This window comes from Drosophila elegans, unplaced genomic scaffold (assembly GCF_018152505.1).
Source record: "Drosophila elegans isolate 14027-0461.03 unplaced genomic scaffold, ASM1815250v1 contig_133, whole genome shotgun sequence".
Lineage (NCBI taxonomy): Eukaryota > Metazoa > Arthropoda > Insecta > Diptera > Drosophilidae > Drosophila > Drosophila elegans.
In genome coordinates this window covers 2,259,623-2,269,481 of record NW_024545499.1, presented here as the reverse complement: position 1 = coordinate 2,269,481, position 9,859 = coordinate 2,259,623, and the positions used below count along the sequence as shown (strand labels likewise).

The following is a 9,859-nucleotide window of genomic DNA, read 5'->3' as shown; positions in this document are numbered from 1 at the left end:
AAACTTACAAAATTGTATTCTGTAACACATTGGTATAAAGTGGTTTATTATTTTTTTTTTTTTTAAATAAATATATAATTGAAAAATATACAATGTTCTACTATAATTCATTTACAATTGTTTTATATAAAAAATATTAAAACGGTTTGGGATAATTTCGTTTAACCGTTTAAGCTAAAAATTGTTTATTAATAATGTTTTCTTCTCTTCATTGTTAATAACGCATTAGCCAGATTCGTCCCCCAAAAGAAGGGCAGCACTGCTGCTGGCCAAGGAATTTTGTTTGGCTGCTTGGATTCGGTCTTATGTCACCATCCTCGGCGCATGGCTTCCTTGCTGCGAGACGTTAAATATCAAATCCTATTTATTTGCCAATTTTACATTCGAGTGCACAGGCAGCGGCAGCGGTGGCATCAGTGACGTCAGCGCTCCCATAGGCGCCACAGCAGAAGCCAAAACTATTCACACGGACACCGCACTCACACACTGGCACATACACGGCCCAAGGCGGTGACAAAAATGGCAAAAAACGCATAATTTCATTACCGAAGCTCGGGGTTTGTTTTCAATGATGTCATATGGTCGCTGCGCTAGCCGGAAGTCCGAAGAGTCCTTGGTTTGCGCATGCGCCATCAAATACCTTGAGTTAGTCTCTCTTTATCTCTTTGCAATGTACATGTGACGTCACGGTTCTCTTAAGGACAACCCATTGTCCTCGGACTGCCTTTGTGTGTGGGTCAGCAGCTGTTGTTATGGACGTGTCTTTAGTTGTTCATTTGCTCCGATTTTACGCCGCCCGATGCTTAATGTTTATGCTCAAAGACCCTTTACTGGTTGCCAGGACATCATCGGGATCAATGAACCCATAGCGCTAGGAATTGAAATATTAAATTACCAGCCAGCAGTGCTGGCTTTTTGATAACATTTTGTAGTAATTTGTGGGGAATATGTTTGTATTTGATTTGGCCCAAAGGCTTTTTCCCCTTCCCCGCCCCCGTTCCCTTTCCCGTCCCCGTCTCGGTCGCTCACATGTAATGTAAGGCAAACAGTGTGCAAATTTTCTTTGTCAATACTGGTAGCCATTTGCCATTTCCATTCCCATTTGCCAACCCCCATTGGCCATTAGTGCAGGAGCATAACGAAAGCCAAACAAACAAGTTCCGAGTTAAACAAGGCAGGGATATTTCCCTTGAAGTCTGCAGATACGATTGACATTGACGCAGAAGTAAAATAAATCAAAACACACTGAATTCCTGTAAAATGTCAGACGGACTGGAAAATATTCCATCGCCAGCATGAAAAGTTTTTCTCTGTTTTTGTGAAGTCAAAGAAGAACCGAAGGCCAGGACATAACCGAACGGAATCGCTGCTTGCATAACAAATTTATCGCCGGAAGTGATTTTTACTGAAATCCAATCAATAAAAAATTATGCTTCTGCTAAAAATAAAAGGGGAGGCGGCTGAGGCGGCTGAGGCGGCGGTAGATGCGGATTTCCAATTTTTGGCACAGCTTGATGGTGGCTGCCTGAAAGTAGGCAACGATAAAATGGCAATGCTTTTGCATGCCCATCTCACTGATTGCGAGTGTGTGAGTGTTTGTGTGTGTGTGTGTGCGTAATTCTGAACTCCCTACAGAAAAACCAGACGGGAGATGGTGGCCAAAAGTGGCAATCTGCTGTAAAGCGAGGGAAAATTGACGCGAATTTTTATGCGTAGATCCGGAGTACAGGCAATGGACGCGAATTACTTTTTCGGCAGTACATAAGCAATCCTCGTAGCAGATTCCGGCTTAATCTATGCTTCATATGGTTCATATTACAAGGCCAATCAGAAAATAATTGATTTTTTTAACAATTTTTGTTTTTTCATGTAATGTAATATTATATTCAGAGATCATTGTGTTATAAAAAAATATATATTCAATAATGGCATTGTTATTAATACTAAATTTGTCTTGAATTTAAATAGACAGCTTTTAAATATATCGAAAAAGAAACAATTTACTTCATATTGCCTATTGCTCAACAGTTTGGTTTAAACTGTTTGGTAACTTTGTTAACTACTAACTTACTTATTTACATTTTGGACACAAAACTAGGTTTTATCTGTTTTCGGAGCATGTTGTAAAAACTTTTCACACATTTTTTAAAATTTTCAAATTTGCATGTCTTGGTAATATATTGTAAGACTCAATTAAATTAAGATTAGTATAAATAAAAAGTTGCAAATTATTAAAGTATTTTTGATCATTTTAATTACTTTCATAATTATTTTTTTTCCAGCCAAATATGCAGAAACACGTACTCCCAGAACTCAGCCGAACTCTAACATAATTAAAAATAGCCAAGAACAAAGTTTTGTAATTTGAAAATGGCGAAACTTTGTCTAAACTCTACCAGCTGCTTATCGAGTGGACCTGAAAAGGTACATGGACGTATTTTCCGAAAAAACTTTTCTTGTAAGCATTTATTTATATTAAATTCCCAGGCGGATAAGAGGTCACGGAAAACCCGGCGGGAGTTTAAGTTATGCGCCATTCTGAGATAACATATTTTCAGATAAATCAACAGAGAGCTCAGATGCAAAGGCACAACAATAACAAAGCAAAAGAACAACAGAGGGAGAGCAAAAAGCGGCGAAGGAGCGAAAAGTGTAAATAAACACGAAGAGCAGCAAATAGCCAGTTGAAATCTGGCCAAGCACAACATTTATTTGCTAATTTATGGCCACAAGTCACAAAAACACTGGCCATTATGTACTGTGTGTACTTAGTGCAATTGGGAAAGTGGCTTTCAGTGACGTCACAAGATTAAGCAGCCGCTGATTAGAAAATGCATCACATGGCCCTTTTAAAATCAGCCAAGAGAGCCGCCCAGCTGTTGAAGAGCCGGGAAAAGAGTGACGCCACTGATAACAGGGAGAAAACTGAGAGAAAGTCAAAGAGAGCGAAAGACAGAGAGAGAGAGAGAGAGAGAGAGAGCGTGGGAGGCCACTATAAAAGCAAGTGACAGCGGCCGCAGCCCTCACTTCGTAAGTGGACGTGCCGGCGATCGCATCGAGCGGAAAAAGCTCCCCAAAAATAAGGAGGCGCTCTTGATTTCATAAGAAAACCCTAAAAACACCATATATTTTTGTAGTAAACAGTAAAAAATAAACAAAAAAAAAATAAAACAAAATCATAACATACCATAAAAAGAAACCAAAATAGCTGTTAAAACATTGCGTGTACGCAGAGATATCAAGAAATCGCAGAAAGTACCTGGTAAATGACATCAAAGTGACTGTAAACAGCAACTGTTAAACATTTGCCAAGTGCCGCAAGCAAGCGTAAATAATTTACAATTACACGCGTCCAACTGCGCAGCAAAATATGCTAGTGAAAAGTGCCACTACAGCAAAAGAAGCCGCATTTCCCAGGTCTTGGGCTGCAGTATTAATTTAAGCTCCGCCAAGAAAGACAGGAAAAGCCCAACAAGCAGCGGGAAAAGGTGAGCCAAGGTGTGTGTGCGCGTGGTGCCCCCAAATTAACCAACGGCAGGGTGCAGAGTGCGACCAACTTTCTGGCCCGGAATATGTAAATTTTCAGACACCTTTCGGGATGGTCGGAAAATTCATTCCATCAGTGAAAAGAGCAGCCAGTAGCGGGGAAAAGTAAACACTCGACGAAAATGCCGATGGAAAGCCAGGCGAATGATGACATAAAGAACCGAGAGCGAAAAATGTAAATAAATAATGGCCAGCATCGCTTCGCCCGCGGCACACTTAATATTTCCCGGTGCCAGTGCATCATGTTAAGCATGCCGAGGTGCAATTACCAAATGTGCTTGTATTCCCCGACCAAATGTACATACATTTATGCATATACCCTTGTTCGATTATGACCCGTTGACAGGCAAATGTTTTTCTACATATTTCCGCTAAGCTCACAGAAGCCAGAGGGATTCCTTTGCAGAAGCCAAATTTCGTGCACAGCGAAAAAGGAGACAAATCGTCCATAAATTGCTACACCTTCTTTTCCAAATGTCAACATGACTTTTGCTATAATCAAGTTAAGGGCTTAAAGTTCTAAAAAACATAAAAACGTGGGAAAGCAATTTTTAGAGGTCATTTAATTGATTTTTAAAACAAGAAAGGAAGCAAACTTAGGCAAGCCGAAGTTCATATACCCTTGCAGCTATTGCAAAAATTAAATATTCTTGAAAACATTAAAATTATTATTTACTTGCTTTTATGTTTAAAAACATTGAAGCTATGATGATTTGCAGCTCAATTATTCGATAGTTTCTATGGCAGCTATATGATATCGTTTTCCGATTTCAATAACATTAAAACCGTAATTCTGTACTTTCTAATTATTAATAAATCAAAAAGAATTCTTAAAAAATATTACAAAATAAAAAAGTTACGTTTTTTTTATTTTTATTTTTCTTGTTTCTATGGAAGCTTTATGTTATAGTCGTCCGATTTTGATGAAATTCAAACCGTAATTGTGAAATATTTAACCATTACTATATCTCGAAAAACTAAAAATAAATTAAAAAACAGCAGTTATAATTTTTTTTAATTTATTTTTCCGATTGATGGGAGCTATATGCTATAGTCGTCCGATCCGGCTCGTTCCGACTTATATACTACCAGCAATAGAAAGACATCTTTTGGGAAAGTTTCATGCAGATAGCTTTAAAACTGAGAGACTAGTTTGCGTAGAAACGGGCGGACAGACGGACGGACAGACGAACGGATAGACGGACAGACGGACATGGCTAGATCGCCACTGCTAGTGATGCTGATCAAGAATATATATACTTTATAGGGTCGGAAACGTCTCCTTAAATGCGTTGCAAACTTCTGACTGAAATTATTATAGGGTATAAAAACTCGTCGGGGCTATTAAATTTATTCCAAAAAGTCCCAAGCTAAAAAAATATATGGCATTCAAATCGGTAGAACACATTGTTTGAATTTCTCTCTCTGCAGACCACCATTATCGGGCTGAGGCCATAATTCGCGTGACGCGGAAAATTCGATTTGATTTCCCTTTTCATTAGCTTTTCACTGCTAGAAATAAAAACGACTTTCCAATTAAACGCGCTTTTCGCAGTTCGTGGAAATTTAGGTTGCGTATTTTTGGCATAGTCCAGGCATATGACCGTTCTCGGTAGATTAATGATTGCTTCATGCCGAGTCGAAACTCGTTTTATTTCAATCAAAACAGATTCGATATATTTTATTTAATGGGCAATATTAGCTGTGTTTATTGCCAATGACAGAGCTGTTAATGCCTTTACATTCAAATGGACGTCAGGGGGAAATTTGACGAAACGGTGACTTCTTAACTTATGCCCCGCGTTTCCATCACATTTCGTATATATATTTTCTCGTGACCCATTAGAGCGTTAGTCAATTTCCATAATTAAAAGTGTCAGGCAATTTGCTCAACGTCCGGGAAAGGGCAGAAACATCGGGTACCATCCGCGACATGGGAAAGAGGAGCAGACGGTTGCCAGCATGCTGGCGGGCGACATGTCCTGCAATTTGCTTCTGATTCAATTATTTTTGCCCATTCATCTTTCGCTCCCCTTCTTTCCGCCTCACCTGACGCCCATGTGCATAATTTGATTTTGCAGCACAAAGTAAACAAATCGGGGGGCTAAAAGTGCATCAGACACCAGGGCGTATGCTGGATCACTTTTAATGTTGGGGCTTCCACGGTTAGGACTGTCGGTTGTCTTTCACAACATTTAACTAAGTCTGAAGACTTCTCTGGCCATAGACAATTTGTCGCGTTGCTGCTGCTGCTGCTACTGCTATTTAGCTGATGTTTTTATCTGGACCCGTCCGTTGTCGGTCTAATTTGCGATAAACTGACACAAGATTGCAGCTACTTTATTCAAATTATGTGATAAGCCGCAGCGTCGCGCAGCCAGCAAAGCAAACAAATTGGCAAAAATAGCACAAAGCTCGGAACACAAATGTGACACAGCACCGAAGTATCCCAAAAATCCGAGTGCCTACACCCAGTCTTTTTTGTTGTGTTTGCAGCACGCAAATCAGTGAGGCAAGCATTTTGCCCTGGGGCGTGGCGTACACATTAAAGTCGCCTGCCCGCTTTTCCTCCCTTTTCCTCCCTTTTCCTCTAATTTTCCTCGCCCGCGGTGAGATACGCGATACGCAAAGAAGATATGCGGCCCAGCTCATAACACTGCACAACAAAAGTAAAGTTTAGTCTCATACCATAGCAATGGCTCATGAGACAATGAAAAACTTGTAACTCGAAACTTGTTGTTAGGCCACATACCAAATCCCAATATATTTTTAAAGAACTATAATAAATGTTCTGGAATTGTACAATATGTATTATTCTATAGTTTCCCATGCAATGTTAAGGTCACTAATCACTGTTTAATAAAAATCAAGAAATTATGAAATTTTAGTGTACATTATTTTAATTTCTTCCAATAAAAAAAAAGGGTCGGACTTTCATGCCTCAAACGATTAAATTACAATAATTATATTCAATTAGAAAAATAATTATTTATGTTACAAAATTAGAAAATTTTGCATCAAAACATAATGTTGTTTTTTTGGAAACTGTTGCAATTGACCTGTTATTCAGTGTAATGGCAGCAACCAAAAAGCAACCAAAAAGAGCCATTCGGCGCTCTGTAAATTTCATTCATGTCAGTTTTTTGTTTGCCCAGCTCTGGTTAGAGAACCAACGCAAACGACGCACTGGCAGATAATTTGTCGAATGCTACAGATATAGATATGGCAATGACTACTAACGAGCATTTAATGGTAGCGACTTATCGCCCCCTAAAGTGCGGCTAATCGAAGTTTGGCTTCACTATTGAACTGAGCCAAACACTCAAATTACGCCGTTCTACTAATGAACTTCCTTGAAACTTGATTAAAATGCCATTTTCCATTTGGCCAAGCTCTTTGGGGGTCTTGAGCCGAAATAATTTCAATTTCACACATTGAGAAACACAAAATTTATTTAAACAACAAAGTTTGATGTCAAAGTTGTGCACTATTCACAATGTTAAACATGTGTTCTGTCATGGGACACAGAACTAAATGGAAGGCGAACGAATAAAGTTACAGTTGCGGTTAAACTAATAGATCCAGAAATTCGAGATATTTTCACACGGATAAAGAAAATACGGCTTGGCATCCAATATTTTAAATTTCATATTTATTTATTTTCTTAAAATTAAAATCATAATATTATATACAACGCATATTAAATAACATGATTTAATATTACAATATACCAATTATTTATAAAAATATTAAAATTGAAACGGATCAGTGTAGTTTTAAATGCGTTGTACTTTTGTTCAATTTTGTTTAAATTTAAAAAAAAGCTTTAAGACCTTAAAATCAATTTCGAAAATAACTGAATCTTTACCTGGACTTACTATTTTTATCTCCAGTGTTCGTTTTATGGAATTAAAAATGGGCATTTTATGTTAGATTTTTTTTATAAGCACTTTTTAAGTTGGATTTCGGAAAAATACCTTTAAAAAGTATTGAAACCAAATTGGCACAATATCTGTTATTTTTAACCAAGTATTGATTTGAATATTAATTATAATAAATAACAAAGAAAGCCATTTAGAAAAACACAAACATAATATAAAAAAAAATTCTTAATCTTATTATACCTGGTCAATAAATAGATTTCCCAACATAGTTTCTATTTTTATACCATATGTGTACCTGCAACCATCCGGCCATATGTTACCTACATACATATAAAATTTCGCATTGTTTTCAGTGGTGCAAAAGAGAAAAGTTTTCCTAGCATAGTGCAGACGACTCCATTAGAATGAAAAATGCTCTCAGACGACCAAAACTTCCACATGGCTTGGATATTAAGATAAATTTATTGCAGTGCAAATTCTGAAACTCAGAGAAACTTCAAAGACGCAATCACCGGGTTAGGACATGAGTAAACACAAGATTCTGCAGTGTTTGTTGGATAAGTTGTATGCCTTGATTAAAAGTAAACTCGTCGAATTAATTATTTAATTTGTTTGGGCATCGCAATTAACACTTTGGACCAGTCAACGTTAAGCACCGTCTTAGTTTAATTTTGACGGAAAAACGATTGAGTACAAAGAGCAAAATTCACGACGCAAACATTGAATGTTTGCTTAGCCTTATCTGATGTTTGTTCACCAGATTTCCTCACAATTTCCGCTGACTTTTTGTGTGCTAATTTCTTTGCAGCATGAACTAATATTACGGAGGAGCTCCCCATCTTCCGAATCTTTCCGGCTTGCTACCCTGTCGCACTCCCTTTCTGTTGAAGCGTCACGGAAGAAGCATCGCAAAGGTATGTAAATACGTACAAATAGTCAAATAATTCGGTCTTTCGGGCTCATCAAAATGTAAACAGTACCCACCCTCGGAGACCAATATTCTCGTATATTCCATCTGTACACAGTGAGTTTGACTTGTACTAAACAGGGCTTGACTTTCCTTCATGACACGCAATTAGGAATAAATTGCAAGATAGTCTCTCAGTTTTAAAGCTGTCTGCCCGAAACCATTTTAACAGTTGTCTTCCTATTGCAAAATCGGACGACTTTACTGTTTTATTTTTATTTTTCTTTTTTCAGTTCTTTGAGATATAGTACTGATTTGTTATTTGATAACAACGGTTTAAATTTGATTGAAATCGGACGACTATATCATATAGCTCCCATCGGAAAACGATTTCATACAGCTGACAAAATTGAGCTAAAAATCATCATAGCTTTAATGTTTTTAAACATATAGGCGTACAACTCGAAATGTAGATGTTTAAAAGAAAATTTAGTTTTCGCAATATTTGCAAAGGTATATAAACTTTCTTGAAGGATCTTCAAATTATTCAAAGATAAACTCTTCAAGAACTGAACGCTTTTAGATTTCTTTAAACAGTTGTTTTTTCAGCGTATCTGAAGGTATATATGTATCTGTTTCTGTCTGGGACATGGCTGTTAACCCTTGTTTGCCCCTGTTTGCCGGCGGCCCCAAAGGTTATGCCAAACATAAATTATTTGAGCGCGTGTTCAACAGAATGCTGAATAAATAAGAGTGCGGGCTGTTTGCGCTGTCATAAAATGCAAAAGGCGCCCGTCGAGAGCCGTGTAAATAATTTAATTTCATTTTGTTGCCACTTCTATCAACTATCAACATAATGATGAATGCGTGTTCTGTGGGGCTACTTTTACGGCACATAAAACACTAATAGGAAAGCCATTACAAAAAGGCGATAAAAGTTGCACAAATTATGGTCGTAAAACAATTTATCAAAATATGTGACATTAACTACCCGCACACACAGCCATCTCATGTCAATCATTGAAGGACATGCTCATTAGGCGTGGCCCGCCAATATTCCATTTATAGTGCAATAATTATCCGACCCATGGCATATTGAAAAGCGGGAATAGAAATATAAATAGCAGCGCAAATGACACGGCAGCCATTGTTGGAGCTCGAGAGCTCCGCATGTTAATGAGATGCAAATAAGGCTCATGTGCGAAAACGATTTGACCAACTTGGCATTTGCCATTCACCATTTGCCATTTGCACATGTCCCACACGCGGATATGCGACTATCCGACTATCCGACTATGCGAATATGCGACTATGCGAACAAGGACTCGGACCAGGACCTTTGGCATAAGAGGGCTTGCGCATTGCGCACGGCCACAAACATAGCGGCGTTGGCGAACACAAAGTGACGGCAATATGTGATAACGGCCTCTGACAGCCCCGACAAAAGTGTGTGAGTTTGTTGGGGTGTGAGTGGTGGAGGTTGGAGCCCTCGCAAATGGGCGGGCCACAAGGACTCCACTAA

General features: G+C 38.3%; 1 protein-coding gene across 3 annotated transcripts in view; it reads left to right on the top strand.

The window, feature by feature from the left end:
- Window positions 1-3,041: 3,041 nt before the first annotated feature.
- LOC108149571 (diacylglycerol kinase 1) overlaps window positions 3,042-9,859 on the top strand; it is a 58,463-nt gene continuing 51,645 nt past the window's right edge. For 2 of the 3 annotated variants that reach the window (XM_041707560.1, XM_041707557.1), the window contains exons 1-2: window positions 3,042-3,488; window positions 8,239-8,344. The gene's annotated coding sequence lies outside the window, so the exon portion shown is untranslated. Of the gene's footprint in view, window positions 3,499-8,238; window positions 8,345-9,859 lie in introns of all 3 variants that reach the window. The other variant, XM_041707559.1, reaches the window with a different exon arrangement.